The following is a 19,850-nucleotide window of genomic DNA, read 5'->3' on the forward strand; positions in this document are numbered from 1 at the left end:
ATGTGAACTTAACGTTAAAAATATAAAAAGTATGATTAGTTTAATAGAAATGACTTAAGACGATATTTAGCGGATTCATCACCCGTATTTCAAAATTTTTTTACGACCTTTTATATTCACCCAAATGTATTGTAAAGACGTGTTTTAGATGTAAAATTATGTGAACTTAACGATAAAAATTTAAAAAGTATGATTAGTTCAATACAAATGACTTTAAACGATATTTAGCGGAATTATCACCATTTTTTACCCAATTTTTTCCCAAATTTTTTTTCTATTTTTTGTATTCACCCAAATGTATTGTAAAAACGTGTTTTAGATGTAAAACAATGTGAACTTAACGATAAAAATATAAAAAGTATGATTAGTTCAATACAAATGACTTTAAACGATATTTAGCGGAATTATCACCATTTTTTACCAAATTTTTTCCCAAATTTTTTTTCTATTTTTTGTATTCACCCAAATGTATTGTAAATACGTGTTTTAGATGTAAAATAATGTGAACTTAACGATAAAAATATAAAAAGTATGATTAGCTCAATACAAATGACTTTAAACGATATTTAGCAGAATTATCACCATTTTTTACCAAATTTTTTTTCTATTTTTTGTATTCACCCAAATGTATTGTAAATACGTGTTTTAGATGTAAAATATTGTGAACTTAACGTTAAAAATATAAAAAGTATGATTAGTTTAATAGAAATGACTTAAGACGATATTTAGCGGATTCATCACCTGTATTTCAAAATTTTTTTACTACCTTTTATATTCACCCAAATGTATTGTAAAGACGTGTTTTAGATGTAAAATTATGTGAACTTAACGATAAAAATATAAAAAAAATGATTAGTTCAATACAAATGACTTTAAACGATATTTAGCGGAATTATCACCATTTTTTACCCAATTTTTTCCCAAATTTTTTTTCTATTTTTTGTATTCACCCAAATGTATTGTAAATACGTGTTTTAGATGTAAAATAATGTGAACTTAACGTTAAAAATATAAAAAGTATGAATAGTTTAATAGAAATGACTTAAGACGATATTTAGCGGATTCATCACCTGTATTTCAAAATTTTTTTACGACCTTTTATGTTCACCCAAATGTATTGTAAAGACGTGTTTTAGATGTAAAATAATGTGAACTTAACGATAAAAATTTAAAAAGTATGATTAGTTCAATACAAATGACTTTAAACGATATTTAGCGGAATTATCACCATTTTTTACCCAATTTTTTCCCAAATTTTTTTTCTATTTTTTGTATTCACCCAAATGTATTGTAAATACGTGTTTTAGATGTAAAATAATGTGAACTTAACGATAAAAATATAAAAAGTATGATTAGTTCAATACAAATGACTTTAAACGATATTTAGCGGAATTATCACCATTTTTTACCAAATTTTTTCCCAAATTTTTTTTCTATTTTTTGTATTCACCCAAATGTATTGTAAATACGTGTTTTAGATGTAAAATAATGTGAACTTAACGATAAAAATATAAAAAGTATGATTAGTTCAATACAAATGACTTTAAACGATATTTAGCGGAATTATCACCATTTTTTACCAAATTTTTTCCCAAATTTTTTTTCTATTTTTTGTATTCACCCAAATGTATTGTAAATACGTGTTTTAGATGTAAAATAATGTGAACTTAACGATAAAAATATAAAAAGTATGATTAGCTCAATACAAATGACTTTAAACGATATTTAGCAGAATTATCACCATTTTTTACCAAATTTTTTTTCTATTTTTTGTATTCACCCAAATGTATTGTAAATACGTGTTTTAGATGTAAAATATTGTGAACTTAACGTTAAAAATATAAAAAGTATGATTAGTTTAATAGAAATGACTTAAGACGATATTTAGCGGATTCATCACCTGTATTTCAAAATTTTTTTACTACCTTTTATATTCACCCAAATGTATTGTAAAGACGTGTTTTAGATGTAAAATTATGTGAACTTAACGATAAAAATATAAAAAAAATGATTAGTTCAATACAAATGACTTTAAACGATATTTAGCGGAATTATCACCATTTTTTACCCAATTTTTTCCCAAATTTTTTTTCTATTTTTTGTATTCACCCAAATGTATTGTAAATACGTGTTTTAGATGTAAAATAATGTGAACTTAACGTTAAAAATATAAAAAGTATGAATAGTTTAATAGAAATGACTTAAGACGATATTTAGCGGATTCATCACCTGTATTTCAAAATTTTTTTACGACCTTTTATGTTCACCCAAATGTATTGTAAAGACGTGTTTTAGATGTAAAATAATGTGAACTTAACGATAAAAATTTAAAAAGTATGATTAGTTCAATACAAATGACTTTAAACGATATTTAGCGGAATTATCACCATTTTTTACCCAATTTTTTCCCAAATTTTTTTTCTATTTTTTGTATTCACCCAAATGTATTGTAAATACGTGTTTTAGATGTAAAATAATGTGAACTTAACGATAAAAATATAAAAAGTATGATTAGTTCAATACAAATGACTTTAAACGATATTTAGCGGAATTATCACCATTTTTTACCAAATTTTTTCCCAAATTTTTTTTCTATTTTTTGTATTCACCCAAATGTATTGTAAATACGTGTTTTAGATGTAAAATAATGTGAACTTAACGATAAAAATATAAAAAGTATGATTAGTTCAATACAAATGACTTTAAACGATATTTAGCGGAATTATCACCATTTTTTACCAAATTTTTTTTCTATTTTTTGTATTCACCCAAATGTATTGTAAACACATGTTTTAGATGTAAAATAATGTGAACTTAACGTTAAAAATATAAAAAGTATGATTAGTTTAATAGAAATGACTTAAGACGATATTTAGCGGATTCATCACCTGTATTTCAAAATTTTTTTACGACCTTTTATATTCACCCAAATGTATTGTAAAGACGTGTTTTAGATGTAAAATTATGTGAACTTAACGATAAAAATATAAAAAGTATGATTAGTTCAATACAAATGACTTTAAACGATATTTAGCGGAATTATCACCATTTTTTACCCAATTTTTTCCCAAATTTTTTTTCTATTTTTTGTATTCACCCAAATGTATTGTAAAGACGTGTTTTAGATGTAAAATAATGTGAACTTAACGATAAAAATATAAAAAGTATGATTAGTTCAATACAAATGACTTTAAACGATATTTAGCGGAATTATCACCATTTTTTACCAAATTTTTTTTCTATTTTTTGTATTCACCCAAATGTATTGTAAATACGTGTTTTAGATGTAAAATAATGTGAACTGAACGATAAAAATATAAAAAGTATGATTAGTTCAATACAAATGACTTTAAACGATATTTAGCGGAATTATCACCATTTTTTACCAAATTTTTTTTCTATTTTTTGTATTCACCCAAATGTATTGTAAACACGTGTTTTAGATGTAAAATAATGTGAACTTAACGTTAAAAATATAAAAAGTATGATTAGTATAATAGAAATGACTTAAGACGATATTTAGCGGATTCATCACCTATATTTCAAAATTTTTTTACGACCTTTTATATTCACCCAAATGTATTGTAAAGACGTGTTTTAGATGTAAAATAATGTGAACTTAACGATAAAAATATAAAAAGTATGATTAGTTTAATAGAAATGACTTAAGACGATATTTAGCGGATTCATCACCTGTATTTCAAAATTTTTTTACGACCTTTTATATTCACCCAAATGTATTGTAAAGACGTGTTTTAGATGTAAAATTATGTGAACTTAACGATAAAAATATAAAAAGTATGATTAGTTCAATACAAATGACTTTAAACGATATTTAGCGGAATTATCACCATTTTTTACCCAATTTTTTCCCAAATTTTTTTTCTATTTTTTGTATTCACCCAAATGTATTGTAAATACGTGTTTTAGATGTAAAATAATGTGAACTTAACGATAAAAATATAAAAAGTATGATTAGTTCAATACAAATGACTTTAAACGATATTTAGCGGAATTATCACCATTTTTTACCAAATTTTTTCCCAAATTTTTTTTCTATTTTTTGTATTCACCCAAATGTATTGTAAATACGTGTTTTAGATGTAAAATAATGTGAACTTAACGATAAAAATATAAAAAGTATGATTAGTTCAATACAAATGACTTTAAACGATATTTAGCGGAATTATCACCATTTTTTACCAAATTTTTTTTCTATTTTTTGTATTCACCCAAATGTATTGTAAACACATGTTTTAGATGTAAAATAATGTGAACTTAACGTTAAAAATATAAAAAGTATGATTAGTATAATAGAAATGACTTAAGACGATATTTAGCGGATTCATCACCTGTATTTCAAAATTTTTTTACGACCTTTTATATTCACCCAAATGTATTGTAAAGACGTGTTTTAGATGTAAAATAATGTGAACTTAACGATAAAAATATAAAAAGTATGATTAGTTCAATACAAATGACTTTAAACGATATTTAGCGGAATTATCACCATTTTTTACCCAATTTTTTCCCAAATTTTTTTTCTATTTTTTGTATTCACCCAAATGTATTGTAAAGACGTGTTTTAGATGTAAAATAATGTGAACTTAACGATAAAAATATTAAAAGTATGATTAATTCAATACAAATGACTTTAAACGATATTTAGCGGAATTATCACCATTTTTTACCAAATTTTTTCCCAAATTTTTTTTCTATTTTTTGTATTCACCCAAATGTATTGTAAATACGTGTTTTAGATGTAAAATAATGTGAACTGAACGATAAAAATATAAAAAGTATGATTAGTTCAATACAAATGACTTTAAACGATATTTAGCGGAATTATCACCATTTTTTACCAAATTTTTTTTCTATTTTTTGTATTCACCCAAATGTATTGTAAACACGTGTTTTAGATGTAAAATAATGTGAACTTAACGTTAAAAATATAAAAAGTATGATTAGTATAATAGAAATGACTTAAGACGATATTTAGCGGATTCATCACCTATATTTCAAAATTTGTTTACGACCTTTTATATTCACCCAAATGTATTGTAAAGACGTGTTTTAGATGTAAAATAATGTGAACTTAACGATAAAAATATAAAAAGTATGATTAGTTCAATACAAATGACTTTAAACGATATTTAGCGGAATTATCACCATTTTTTACCAAATTTTTTTTCTATTTTTTGTATTCACCCAAATGTATTGTAAATACGTGTTTTAGATGTAAAATAATGTGAACTTAACGATAAAAATATAAAAAGTATGATTAGTTCAATACAAATGACTTTAAACGATATTTAGCGGAATTATCACCATTTTTTACCAAATTTTTTCCCAAATTTTTTTTCTATTTTTTGTATTCACCCAAATGTATTGTAAATACGTGTTTTAGATGTAAAATAATGTGAACTTAACGATAAAAATATAAAAAGTATGATTAGTTCAATACAAATGACTTTAAACGATATTTAGCGGAATTATCACCATTTTTTACCAAATTTTTTTTCTATTTTTTGTATTCACCCAAATGTATTGTAAACACGTGTTTTAGATGTAAAATAAGGTGAACTTAACGTTAAAAATATAAAAAGTATGATTAGTATAATAGAAATGACTTAAGACGATATTTAGCGGATTCATCACCTGTATTTCAAAATTTTTTTACGACCTTTTATATTCACCCAAATGTATTGTAAAGACGTGTTTTAGATGTAAAATAATGTGAACTTAACGATAAAAATATAAAAAGTATGATTAGTTCAATACAAATGACTTTAAACGATATTTAGCGGAATTATCACCATTTTTTACCAAATTTTTTCCCAAATTTTTTTTCTATTTTTTGTATTCACCCAAATGTATTGTAAACACGTGTTTTAGATGTAAAATAATGTGAACTTAACGATAAAAATATAAAAAGTATGATTAGTTCAATACAAATGACTTTAAACGATATTTAGCGGAATTATCACCATTTTTTACCCAATTTTTTCCCAAATTTTTTTTCTATTTTTTGTATTCACCCAAATGTATTGTAAATACGTGTTTTAGATGTAAAATAATGTGAACTTAACGTTAAAAATATAAAAAGTATGAATAGTTTAATAGAAATGACTTAAGACGATATTTAGCGGATTCATCACCTGTATTTCAAAATTTTTTTACGACCTTTTATGTTCACCCAAATGTATTGTAAAGACGTGTTTTAGATGTAAAATAATGTGAACTTAACGATAAAAATTTAAAAAGTATGATTAGTTCAATACAAATGACTTTAAACGATATTTAGCGGAATTATCACCATTTTTTACCCAATTTTTTCCCAAATTTTTTTTCTATTTTTTGTATTCACCCAAATGTATTGTAAATACGTGTTTTAGATGTAAAATAATGTGAACTTAACGATAAAAATATAAAAAGTATGATTAGTTCAATACAAATGACTTTAAACGATATTTAGCGGAATTATCACCATTTTTTACCAAATTTTTTCCCAAATTTTTTTTCTATTTTTCGTATTCACCCAAATGTATTGTAAATACGTGTTTTAGATGTAAAATAATGTGAACTTAACGATAAAAATATAAAAAGTATGATTAGTTCAATACAAATGACTTTAAACGATATTTAGCGGAATTATCACCATTTTTTACCAAATTTTTTTTCTATTTTTTGTATTCACCCAAATGTATTGTAAACACATGTTTTAGATGTAAAATAATGTGAACTTAACGTTAAAAATATAAAAAGTATGATTAGTTTAATAGAAATGACTTAAGACGATATTTAGCGGATTCATCACCTGTATTTCAAAATTTTTTTACGACCTTTTATATTCACCCAAATGTATTGTAAAGACGTGTTTTAGATGTAAAATTATGTGAACTTAACGATAAAAATATAAAAAGTATGATTAGTTCAATACAAATGACATTAAACGATATTTAGCGGAATTATCACCATTTTTTACCCAATTTTTTCCCAAATTTTTTTTCTTTTTTTTGTATTCACCCAAATGTATTGTAAAGACGTGTTTTAGATGTAAAATAATGTGAACTTAACGATAAAAATATTAAAAGTATGATTAATTCAATACAAATGACTTTAAACGATATTTAGCGGAATTATCACCATTTTTTACCAAATTTTTTCCCAAATTTTTTTTCTATTTTTTGTATTCACCCAAATGTATTGTAAATACGTGTTTTAGATGTAAAATAATGTGAACTGAACGATAAAAATATAAAAAGTATGATTAGTTCAATACAAATGACTTTAAACGATATTTAGCGGAATTATCACCATTTTTTACCAAATTTTTTTTCTATTTTTTGTATTCACCCAAATGTATTGTAAACACGTGTTTTAGATGTAAAATAATGTGAACTTAACGTTAAAAATATAAAAAGTATGATTAGTATAATAGAAATGACTTAAGACGATATTTAGCGGATTCATCACCTGTATTTCAAAATTTTTTTACGACCTTTTATATTCACCCAAATGTATTGTAAAGACGTGTTTTAGATGTAAAATAATGTGAACTTAACGATAAAAATATAAAAAGTATGATTAGTTCAATACAAATGACTTTAAACGATATTTAGCGGAATTATCACCATTTTTTACCAAATTTTTTTTCTATTTTTTGTATTCACCCAAATGTATTGTAAATACGTGTTTTAGATGTAAAATAATGTGAACTTAACGATAAAAATATAAAAAGTATGATTAGTTCAATACAAATGACTTTAAACGATATTTAGCGGAATTATCACCATTTTTTACCAAATTTTTTTTCTATTTTTTGTATTCACCCAAATGTATTGTAAACACGTGTTTTAGATGTAAAATAATGTGAACTTAACGTTAAAAATATAAAAAGTATGATTAGTTTAATAGAAATGACTTAAGACGATATTTAGCGGATTCATCACCTGTATTTCAAAATTTTTTTACGACCTTTTATATTCACCCAAATGTATTGTAAAGACGTGTTTTAGATGTAAAATTATGTGAACTTAACGATAAAAATATAAAAAGTATGATTAGTTCAATACAAATGACTTTAAACGATATTTAGCGGAATTATCACCATTTTTTACCCAATTTTTTCCCAAATTTTTTTTCTTTTTTTTGTATTCACCCAAATGTATTGTAAAGACGTGTTTTAGATGTAAAATAATGTGAACTTAACGATAAAAATATTAAAAGTATGATTAATTCAATACAAATGACTTTAAACGATATTTAGCGGAATTATCACCATTTTTTACCAAATTTTTTCCCAAATTTTTTTTCTATTTTTTGTATTCACCCAAATGTATTGTAAATACGTGTTTTAGATGTAAAATAATGTGAACTGAACGATAAAAATATAAAAAGTATGATTAGTTCAATACAAATGACTTTAAACGATATTTAGCGGAATTATCACCATTTTTTACCAAATTTTTTTTCTATTTTTTGTATTCACCCAAATGTATTGTAAACACGTGTTTTAGATGTAAAATAATGTGAACTTAACGTTAAAAATATAAAAAGTATGATTAGTATAATAGAAATGACTTAAGACGATATTTAGCGGATTCATCACCTGTATTTCAAAATTTTTTTACGACCTTTTATATTCACCCAAATGTATTGTAAAGACGTGTTTTAGATGTAAAATAATGTGAACTTAACGATAAAAATATAAAAAGTATGATTAGTTCAATACAAATGACTTTAAACGATATTTAGCGGAATTATCACCATTTTTTACCAAATTTTTTTTCTATTTTTTGTATTCACCCAAATGTATTGTAAATACGTGTTTTAGATGTAAAATAATGTGAACTTAACGATAAAAATATAAAAAGTATGATTAGTTCAATACAAATGACTTTAAACGATATTTAGCGGAATTATCACCATTTTTTACCAAATTTTTTTTCTATTTTTTGTATTCACCCAAATGTATTGTAAACACGTGTTTTAGATGTAAAATAATGTGAGCTTAACGTTAAAAATATAAAAAGTATGATTAGTTTAATAGAAATGACTTAAGACGATATTTAGCGGATTCATCACCTGTATTTCAAAATTTTTTTACGACCTTTTATATTCACCCAAATGTATTGTAAAGACGTGTTTTAGATGTAAAATTATGTGAACTTAACGATAAAAATATAAAAAGTATGATTAGTTCAATACAAATGACTTTAAACGATATTTAGCGGAATTATCACCATTTTTTACCAAATTTTTTCCCAAATTTTTTTTCTATTTTTTGTATTCACCCAAATGTATTGTAAATACGTGTTTTAGATGTAAAATAATGTGAACTTAACGATAAAAATATAAAAAGTATGATTAGTTCAATACAAATGACTTTAAACGATATTTAGCGGAATTATCACCATTTTTTACCAAATTTTTTTTCTATTTTTTGTATTCACCCAAATGTATTGTAAACACGTGTTTTAGATGTAAAATAAGGTGAACTTAACGTTAAAAATATAAAAAGTATGATTAGTATAATAGAAATGACTTAAGACGATATTTAGCGGATTCATCACCTGTATTTCAAAATTTTTTTACGACCTTTTATATTCACCCAAATGTATTGTAAAGACGTGTTTTAGATGTAAAATAATGTGAACTTAACGATAAAAATATAAAAAGTATGATTAGTTCAATACAAATGACTTTAAACGATATTTAGCGGAATTATCACCATTTTTTACCAAATTTTTTCCCAAATTTTTTTTCTATTTTTTGTATTCACCCAAATGTATTGTAAACACGTGTTTTAGATGTAAAATAATGTGAACTTAACGATAAAAATATAAAAAGTATGATTAGTTCAATACAAATGACTTTAAACGATATTTAGCGGAATTATCACCATTTTTTACCAAATTTTTTTTCTATTTTTTGTATTCACCCAAATGTATTGTAAACACGTGTTTTAGATGTAAAATAATGTGAACTTAACGTTAAAAATATAAAAAGTATGATTAGTTTAATAGAAATGACTTAAGACGATATTTAGCGGATTCATCACCTGTATTTCAAAATTTTTTTACGACCTTTTATATTCACCCAAATGTATTGTAAAGACGTGTTTTAGATGTAAAATTATGTGAACTTAACGATAAAAATATAAAAAGTATGATTAGTTCAATACAAATGACTTTAAACGATATTTAGCGGAATTATCACCATTTTTTACCAAATTTTTTCCCAAATTTTTTTTCTATTTTTTGTATTCACCCAAATGTATTGTAAATACGTGTTTTAGATGTAAAATAATGTGAACTTAACGATAAAAATATAAAAAGTATGATTAGTTCAATACAAATGACTTTAAACGATATTTAGCGGAATTATCACCATTTTTTACCAAATTTTTTTTCTATTTTTTGTATTCACCCAAATGTATTGTAAACACGTGTTTTAGATGTAAAATAATGTGAACTTAACGTTAAAAATATAAAAAGTATGATTAGTTTAATAGAAATGACTTAAGACGATATTTAGCGGATTCATCACCTGTATTTCAAAATTTTTTTACGACCTTTTATATTCACCCAAATGTATTGTAAAGACGTGTTTTAGATGTAAAATTATGTGAACTTAACGATAAAAATATAAAAAGTATGATTAGTTCAATACAAATGACTTTAAACGATATTTAGCGGAATTATCACCATTTTTTACCAAATTTTTTTTCTATTTTTTGTATTCACCCAAATGTATTGTAAATACGTGTTTTAGATGTAAAATAATGTGAACTTAACGATAAAAATATAAAAAGTATGATTAGTTCAATACAAATGACTTTAAACGATATTTAGCGGAATTATCACCATTTTTTACCAAATTTTTTTTCTATTTTTTGTATTCACCCAAATGTATTGTAAACACGTGTTTTAGATGTAAAATAATGTGAAATTAACGTTAAAAATATAAAAAGTATGATTAGTTTAATAGAAATGACTTAAGACGATATTTAGCGGATTCATCACCTGTATTTCAAAATTTTTTTACGACCTTTTATATTCACCCAAATGTATTGTAAAGACGTGTTTTAGATGTAAAATTATGTGAACTTAACGATAAAAATATAAAAAGTATGATTAGTTCAATACAAATGACTTTAAACGATATTTAGCGGAATTATCACCATTTTTTACCAAATTTTTTTTCTATTTTTTGTATTCACCCAAATGTATTGTAAATACGTGTTTTAGATGTAAAATAATGTGAACTTAACGATAAAAATATAAAAAGTATGATTAGTTCAATACAAATGACTTTAAACGATATTTAGCGGAATTATCACCATTTTTTACCAAATTTTTTTTCTATTTTTTGTATTCACCCAAATGTATTGTAAACACGTGTTTTAGATGTAAAATAATGTGAACTTAACGTTAAAAATATAAAAAGTATGATTAGTATAATAGAAATGACTTAAGACGATATTTAGCGGATTCATCACCTGTATTTCAAAATTTTTTTACGACCTTTTATATTCACCCAAATGTATTGTAAAGACGTGTTTTAGATGTAAAATAATGTGAACTTAACGATAAAAATATAAAAAGTATGATTAGTTCAATACAAATGACTTTAAACGATATTTAGCGGAATTATCACCATTTTTTACCAAATTTTTTTTCTATTTTTTGTATTCACCCAAATGTATTGTAAACACGTGTTTTAGATGTAAAATAATGTGACTTTAACGTTAAAAATATGATTAGTTTAATAGAAATGACTTAAGACGATATTTAGCGGATTCATCACCTGTATTTCAAAATTTTTTTACGACCTTTTATATTCACCCAAATGTATTGTAAAGACGTGTTTTAGATGTAAAATAATGTGAACTTAACGATAAAAATATAAAAAGTATGATTAGTTCAATACAAATGACTTTAAACGATATTTAGCGGAATTATCACCATTTTTTACCAAATTTTTTTTCTATTTTTTGTATTCACCCAAATGTATTGTAAACACGTTTTTTAGATGTAAAATAATGTGAACTTAACGATAAAAATATAAAAAGTATGATTAGTTCAATACAAATGACTTTAAACGATATTTAGCGGAATTATCACCATTTTTTACCAAATTTTTTTTCTATTTTTTGTATTCACCCAAATGTATTGTAAACACGTTTTTTAGATGTAAAATAATGTGAACTTAACGATAAAAATATAAAAAGTATGATTAGTTTAATAGAAATGACTTAAGACGATATTTAGCGGATTCATCACCTGTATTTCAAAATTTTTTTACGACCTTTTATATTCACCCAAATGTATTGTAAAGACGTGTTTTAGATGTAAAATAATGTGAACTTAACGATAAAAATATAAAAAGTATGATTAGTTCAATACAAATGACTTTAAACGATATTTAGCGGAATTATCACCATTTTTTACCCAATTTTTTCCCAAATTTTTTTTCTATTTTTTGTATTCACCCAAATGTATTGTAAACACGTGTTTTAGATGTAAAATAATGTGAACTTAACGTTAAAAATATAAAAAGTATGATTAGTTTAATAGAAATGACTTAAGACGATATTTAGCGGATTCATCACCTGTATTTCAAAATTTTTTTACGACCTTTTATATTCACCCAAATGTATTGTAAAGACGTGTTTTAGATGTAAAATAATGTGAACTTAACGATAAAAATATAAAAAGTATGATTAGTTCAATACAAATGACTTTAAACGATATTTAGCGGAATTATCACCATTTTTTACCAAATTTTTTCCCAAATTTTTTTTCTATTTTTTGTATTCACCCAAATGTATTGTAAATACGTGTTTTAGATGTAAAATAATGTGAACTTAACGATAAAAATATAAAAAGTATGATTAGTTCAATACAAATGACTTTAAACGATATTTAGCGGAATTATCACCATTTTTTACCAAATTTTTTTTCTATTTTTTGTATTCACCCAAATGTATTGTAAACACGTGTTTTAGATGTAAAATAATGTGAACTTAACGTTAAAAATATAAAAAGTATGATTAGTTTAATAGAAATGACTTAAGACGATATTTAGCGGATTCATCACCTGTATTTCAAAATTTTTTTACGACCTTTTATATTCACCCAAATGTATTGTAAAGACGTGTTTTAGATGTAAAATTATGTGAACTTAACGATAAAAATATAAAAAGTATGATTAGTTCAATACAAATGACTTTAAACGATATTTAGCGGAATTATCACCATTTTTTACCAAATTTTTTTTCTATTTTTTGTATTCACCCAAATGTATTGTAAATACGTTTTTTAGATGTAAAATAATGTGAACTTAACGATAAAAATATAAAAAGTATGATTAGTTCAATACAAATGACTTTAAACGATATTTAGCGGAATTATCACCATTTTTTACCAAATTTTTTTTCTATTTTTTGTATTCACCCAAATGTATTGTAAACACGTTTTTTAGATGTAAAATAATGTGAACTTAACGATAAAAATATAAAAAGTATGATTAGTTTAATAGAAATGACTTAAGACGATATTTAGCGGATTCATCACCTGTATTTCAAAATTTTTTTACGACCTTTTATATTCACCCAAATGTATTGTAAAGACGTGTTTTAGATGTAAAATAATGTGAACTTAACGAGAAAAATATAAAAAGTATGATTAGTTCAATACAAATGACTTTAAACGATATTTAGCGGAATTATCACCATTTTTTACCCAATTTTTTCCCAAATTTTTTTTCTATTTTTTGTATTCACCCAAATGTATTGTAAACACGTGTTTTAGATGTAAAATAATGTGAACTTAACGTTAAAAATATAAAAAGTATGATTAGTTTAATAGAAATGACTTAAGACGATATTTATCGGATTCATCACCTGTATTTCAAAATTTTTTTACGACCTTTTATATTCACCCAAATGTATTGTAAAGACGTGTTTTAGATGTAAAATAATGTGAACTTAACGATAAAAATATAAAAAGTATGATTAGTTCAATACAAATGACTTTAAACGATATTTAGCGGAATTATCACCATTTTTTACCAAATTTTTTTTCTATTTTTTGTATTCACCCAAATGTATTGTAAATAGGTGTTTTAGATGTAAAATAATGTGAACTTAACGATAAAAATATAAAAAGTATGATTAGTTCAATACAAATGACTTTAAACGATATTTAGCGGAATTATCACCATTTTTTACCAAATTTTTTTTCTATTTTTTGTATTCACCCAAATGTATTGTAAACACGTGTTTTAGATGTAAAATAATGTGAAATTAACGTTAAAAATATAAAAAGTATGATTAGTTTAATAGAAATGACTTAAGACGATATTTAGCGGATTCATCACCTGTATTTCAAAATTTTTTTACGACCTTTTATATTCACCCAAATGTATTGTAAAGACGTGTTTTAGATGTAAAATTATGTGAACTTAACGATAAAAATATAAAAAGTATGATTAGTTCAATACAAATGACTTTAAACGATATTTAGCGGAATTATCACCATTTTTTACCAAATTTTTTTTCTATTTTTTGTATTCACCCAAATGTATTGTAAATACGTGTTTTAGATGTAAAATAATGTGAACTTAACGATAAAAATATAAAAAGTATGATTAGTTCAATACAAATGACTTTAAACGATATTTAGCGGAATTATCACCATTTTTTACCAAATTTTTTTTCTATTTTTTGTATTCACCCAAATGTATTGTAAACACGTGTTTTAGATGTAAAATAATGTGAACTTAACGTTAAAAATATAAAAAGTATGATTAGTATAATAGAAATGACTTAAGACGATATTTAGCGGATTCATCACCTGTATTTCAAAATTTTTTTACGACCTTTTATATTCACCCAAATGTATTGTAAAGACGTGTTTTAGATGTAAAATAATGTGAACTTAACGATAAAAATATAAAAAGTATGATTAGTTCAATACAAATGACTTTAAACGATATTTAGCGGAATTATCACCATTTTTTACCAAATTTTTTTTCTATTTTTTGTATTCACCCAAATGTATTGTAAACACGTGTTTTAGATGTAAAATAATGTGACTTTAACGTTAAAAATATGATTAGTTTAATAGAAATGACTTAAGACGATATTTAGCGGATTCATCACCTGTATTTCAAAATTTTTTTACGACCTTTTATATTCACCCAAATGTATTGTAAAGACGTGTTTTAGATGTAAAATAATGTGAACTTAACGATAAAAATATAAAAAGTATGATTAGTTCAATACAAATGACTTTAAACGATATTTAGCGGAATTATCACCATTTTTTACCAAATTTTTTTTCTATTTTTTGTATTCACCCAAATGTATTGTAAACACGTTTTTTAGATGTAAAATAATGTGAACTTAACGATAAAAATATAAAAAGTATGATTAGTTCAATACAAATGACTTTAAACGATATTTAGCGGAATTATCACCATTTTTTACCAAATTTTTTTTCTATTTTTTGTATTCACCCAAATGTATTGTAAACACGTTTTTTAGATGTAAAATAATGTGAACTTAACGATAAAAATATAAAAAGTATGATTAGTTTAATAGAAATGACTTAAGACGATATTTAGCGGATTCATCACCTGTATTTCAAAATTTTTTTACGACCTTTTATATTCACCCAAATGTATTGTAAAGACGTGTTTTAGATGTAAAATAATGTGAACTTAACGATAAAAATATAAAAAGTATGATTAGTTCAATACAAATGACTTTAAACGATATTTAGCGGAATTATCACCATTTTTTACCCAATTTTTTCCCAAATTTTTTTTCTATTTTTTGTATTCACCCAAATGTATTGTAAACACGTGTTTTAGATGTAAAATAATGTGAACTTAACGTTAAAAATATAAAAAGTATGATTAGTTTAATAGAAATGACTTAAGACGATATTTAGCGGATTCATCACCTGTATTTCAAAATTTTTTTACGACCTTGTATATTCACCCAAATGTATTGTAAAGACGTGTTTTAGATGTAAAATAATGTGAACTTAACGATAAAAATATAAAAAATATGATTAGTTCAATAAAAATGACTTTAAACGATATTTAGCGGAATTATCACCATTTTTTACCAAATTTTTTCCCAAATTTTTTATCTATTTTTTGTATTCACCCAAATGTATTGTAAATACGTGTTTTAGATGTAAAATAATGTGAACTTAACGATAAAAATATAAAAAGTATGATTAGTTCAATACAAATGACTTTAAACGATATTTAGCGGAATTATCACCATTTTTTACCCAATTTTTTCCCAAATTTTTTTTCTATTTTTTGTATTCACCCAAATGTATTGTAAACACGTGTTTTAGATGTAAAATAATGTGAACTTAACTTTAAAAATATAAAAAGTATGATTAGTTTAATAGAAATTACTTAAGACGATATTTAGCGGATTCATCACCTGTATTTCAAAATTTTTTTACGACCTTTTATATTCACCCAAATGTATTGTAAAGACGTGTTTTAGATGTAAAATAATGTGAACTTAACGATAAAAATATAAAAAGTATGATTAGTTCAATAAAAATGACTTTAAACGATATTTAGCGGAATTATCACCATTTTTTACCAAATTTTTTCCCAAATTTTTTATCTATTTTTTGTATTCACCCAAATGTATTGTAAATACGTGTTTTAGATGTAAAATAATGTGAACTTAACGATAAAAATATAAAAAGTATGATTAGTTCAATACAAATGACTTTAAACGATATTTAGCGGAATTATCACCATTTTTTACCCAATTTTTTCCCAAATTTTTTTTCTATTTTTTGTATTCACCCAAATGTATTGTAAACACGTGTTTTAGATGTAAAATAATGTGAACTTAACTTTAAAAATATAAAAAGTATGATTAGTTTAATAGAAATGACTTAAGACGATATTTAGCGGATTCATCACCTGTATTTCAAAATTTTTTTACGACCTTTTATATTCACCCAAATGTATTGTAAAGACGTGTTTTAGATGTAAAATAATGTGAACTTAACGATAAAAATATAAAAAGTATGATTAGTTCAATACAAATGACTTTAAACGATATTTAGCGGAATTATCACCATTTTTTACCAAATTTTTTTCTATTTTTTGTATTCACCCAAATGTATTGTAAACACGTGTTTTAGATGTAAAATAATGTGAACTTAACGTTAAAAATATAAAATGTATGATTAGTTTAATAGAAATGACTTAAGACGATATTTAGCGGATTCATCACCTGTATTTCAAAATTTTTTTACGACCTTTTATATTCACCCAAATGTATTGTAAAGACGTGTTTTAGATGTAAAATAATGTGAACTTAACGATAAAAATATAAAAAGTATGATTAGTTCAATACAAATGACTTTAAACGATATTTAGCGGAATTATCACCATTTTTTACCAAATTTTTTTTCTATTTTTTTTATTCACCCAAATGTATTGTAAACACGTTTTTTAGATGTAAAATAATGTGAACTTAACGATAAAAATATAAAAAGTATGATTAGTTTAATAGAAATGACTTAAGACGATATTTAGCGGATTCATCACCTGTATTTCAAAATTTTTTTACGACCTTTTATATTCACCCAAATGTATTGTAAAGACGTGTTTTAGATGTAAAATTATGTGAACTTAACGATAAAAATATAAAAAGTATGATTAGTTCAATACAAATGACTTTAAACGATATTTAGCGGAATTATCACCATTTTTTACCCAATTTTTTCCCAAATTTTTTTTCTATTTTTTGTATTCACCCAAATGTATTGTAAATACGTGTTTTAGATGTAAAATAATGTGAACTTAACGTTAAAAATATAAAAAGTATGATTAGTTTAATAGAAATGACTTAAGACGATATTTAGCCGATTCATCACCTGTATTTCAAAATTTTTTTACGACCTTTTATATTCACCCAAATGTATTGTAAAGACGTGTTTTAGATGTAAAATAATGTGAACTTAACGATAAAAATATAAAAAGTATGATTAGTTCAATACAAATGACTTTAAACGATATTTAGCGGAATTATCACCATTTTTTACCAAATTTTTTTTCTATTTTTTGTATTCACCCAAATGTATTGTAAATACGTTTTTTAGATGTAAAATAATGTGAACTTAACGATAAAAATATAAAAAGTATGATTAGTTCAATACAAATGACTTTAAACGATATTTAGCGGAATTATCACCATTTTTTACCAAATTTTTTTTCTATTTTTTGTATTCACCCAAATGTATTGTAAACACGTTTTTTAGATGTAAAATAATGTGAACTTAACGATAAAAATATAAAAAGTATGATTAGTTTAATAGAAATGACTTAAGACGATATTTAGCGGATTCATCACCTGTATTTCAAAATTTTTTTACGACCTTTTATATTCACCCAAATGTATTGTAAAGACGTGTTTTAGATGTAAAATAATGTGAACTTAACGATAAAAACATAAAAAGTATGATTAGTTCAATATAAATGACTTTAAACGATATTTAGCGGAATTATCACCATTTTTTACCCAATTTTTTCCCAAATTTTTTTTCTATTTTTTGTATTCACCCAAATGTATTGTAAACACGTGTTTTAGATGTAAAATAATGTGAACTTAACGTTAAAAATATAAAAAGTATGATTAGTTTAATAGAAATGACTTAAGACGATATTTAGCGGATTCATCACCTGTATTTCAAAATTTTTTTACGACCTTTTATATTCACCCAAATGTATTGTAAAGACGTGTTTTAGATGTAAAATAATGTGAACTTAACGATAAAAATATAAAAAGTATGATTAGTTCAATACAAATGACTTTAAACGATATTTAGCGGAATTATCACCATTTTTTACCAAATTTTTTTTCTATTTTTTGTATTCACCCAAATGTATTGTAAATACGTTTTTTAGATGTAAAATAATGTGAACTTAACGATAAAAATATAAAAAGTATGATTAGTTCAATACAAATGACTTTAAACGATATTTAGCGGAATTATCACCATTTTTTACCAAATTTTTTTTCTATTTTTTGTATTCACCCAAATGTATTGTAAACACGTTTTTTAGATGTAAAATAATGTGAACTTAACGATAAAAATATAAAAAGTATGATTAGTTTAATAGAAATGACTTAAGACGATATTTAGCGGATTCATCACCTGTATTTCAAAATTTTTTTACGACCTTTTATATTCACCCAAATGTATTGTAAAGACGTGTTTTAGATGTAAAATAATGTGAACTTAACGAGAAAAATATAAAAAGTATGATTAGTTCAATACAAATGACTTTAAACGATATTTAGCGGAATTATCACCATTTTTTACCCAATTTTTTCCCAAATTTTTTTTCTAATTTTTGTATTCACCCAAATGTATTGTAAACACGTGTTTTAGATGTAAAATAATGTGAACTTAACGTTAAAAATATAAAAAGTATGATTAGTTTAATAGAAATGACTTAAGACGATATTTAGCGGATTCATCACCTGTATTTCAAAATTTTTTTACGACCTTTTATATTCACCCAAATGTATTGTAAAGACGTGTTTTAGATGTAAAATAATGTGAACTTAACGATAAAAATATAAAAAGTATGATTAGTTCAATACAAATGACTTTAAACGATATTTAGCGGAATTATCACCATTTTTTACCAAATTTTTTCCCAAATTTTTTATCTATTTTTTGTATTCACCCAAATGTATTGTAAATACGTGTTTTAGATGTAAAATAATGTGAACTTAACGATAAAAATATAAAAAGTATGATTAGTTCAATACAAATGACTTT

The sequence above is a fragment of the Diuraphis noxia genome, unplaced genomic scaffold (assembly GCF_037042655.1).
Source record: "Diuraphis noxia isolate RWA-SAM2 unplaced genomic scaffold, SU_Dnox_SAM2 contig0008, whole genome shotgun sequence".
NCBI lineage: Eukaryota > Metazoa > Arthropoda > Insecta > Hemiptera > Aphididae > Diuraphis > Diuraphis noxia.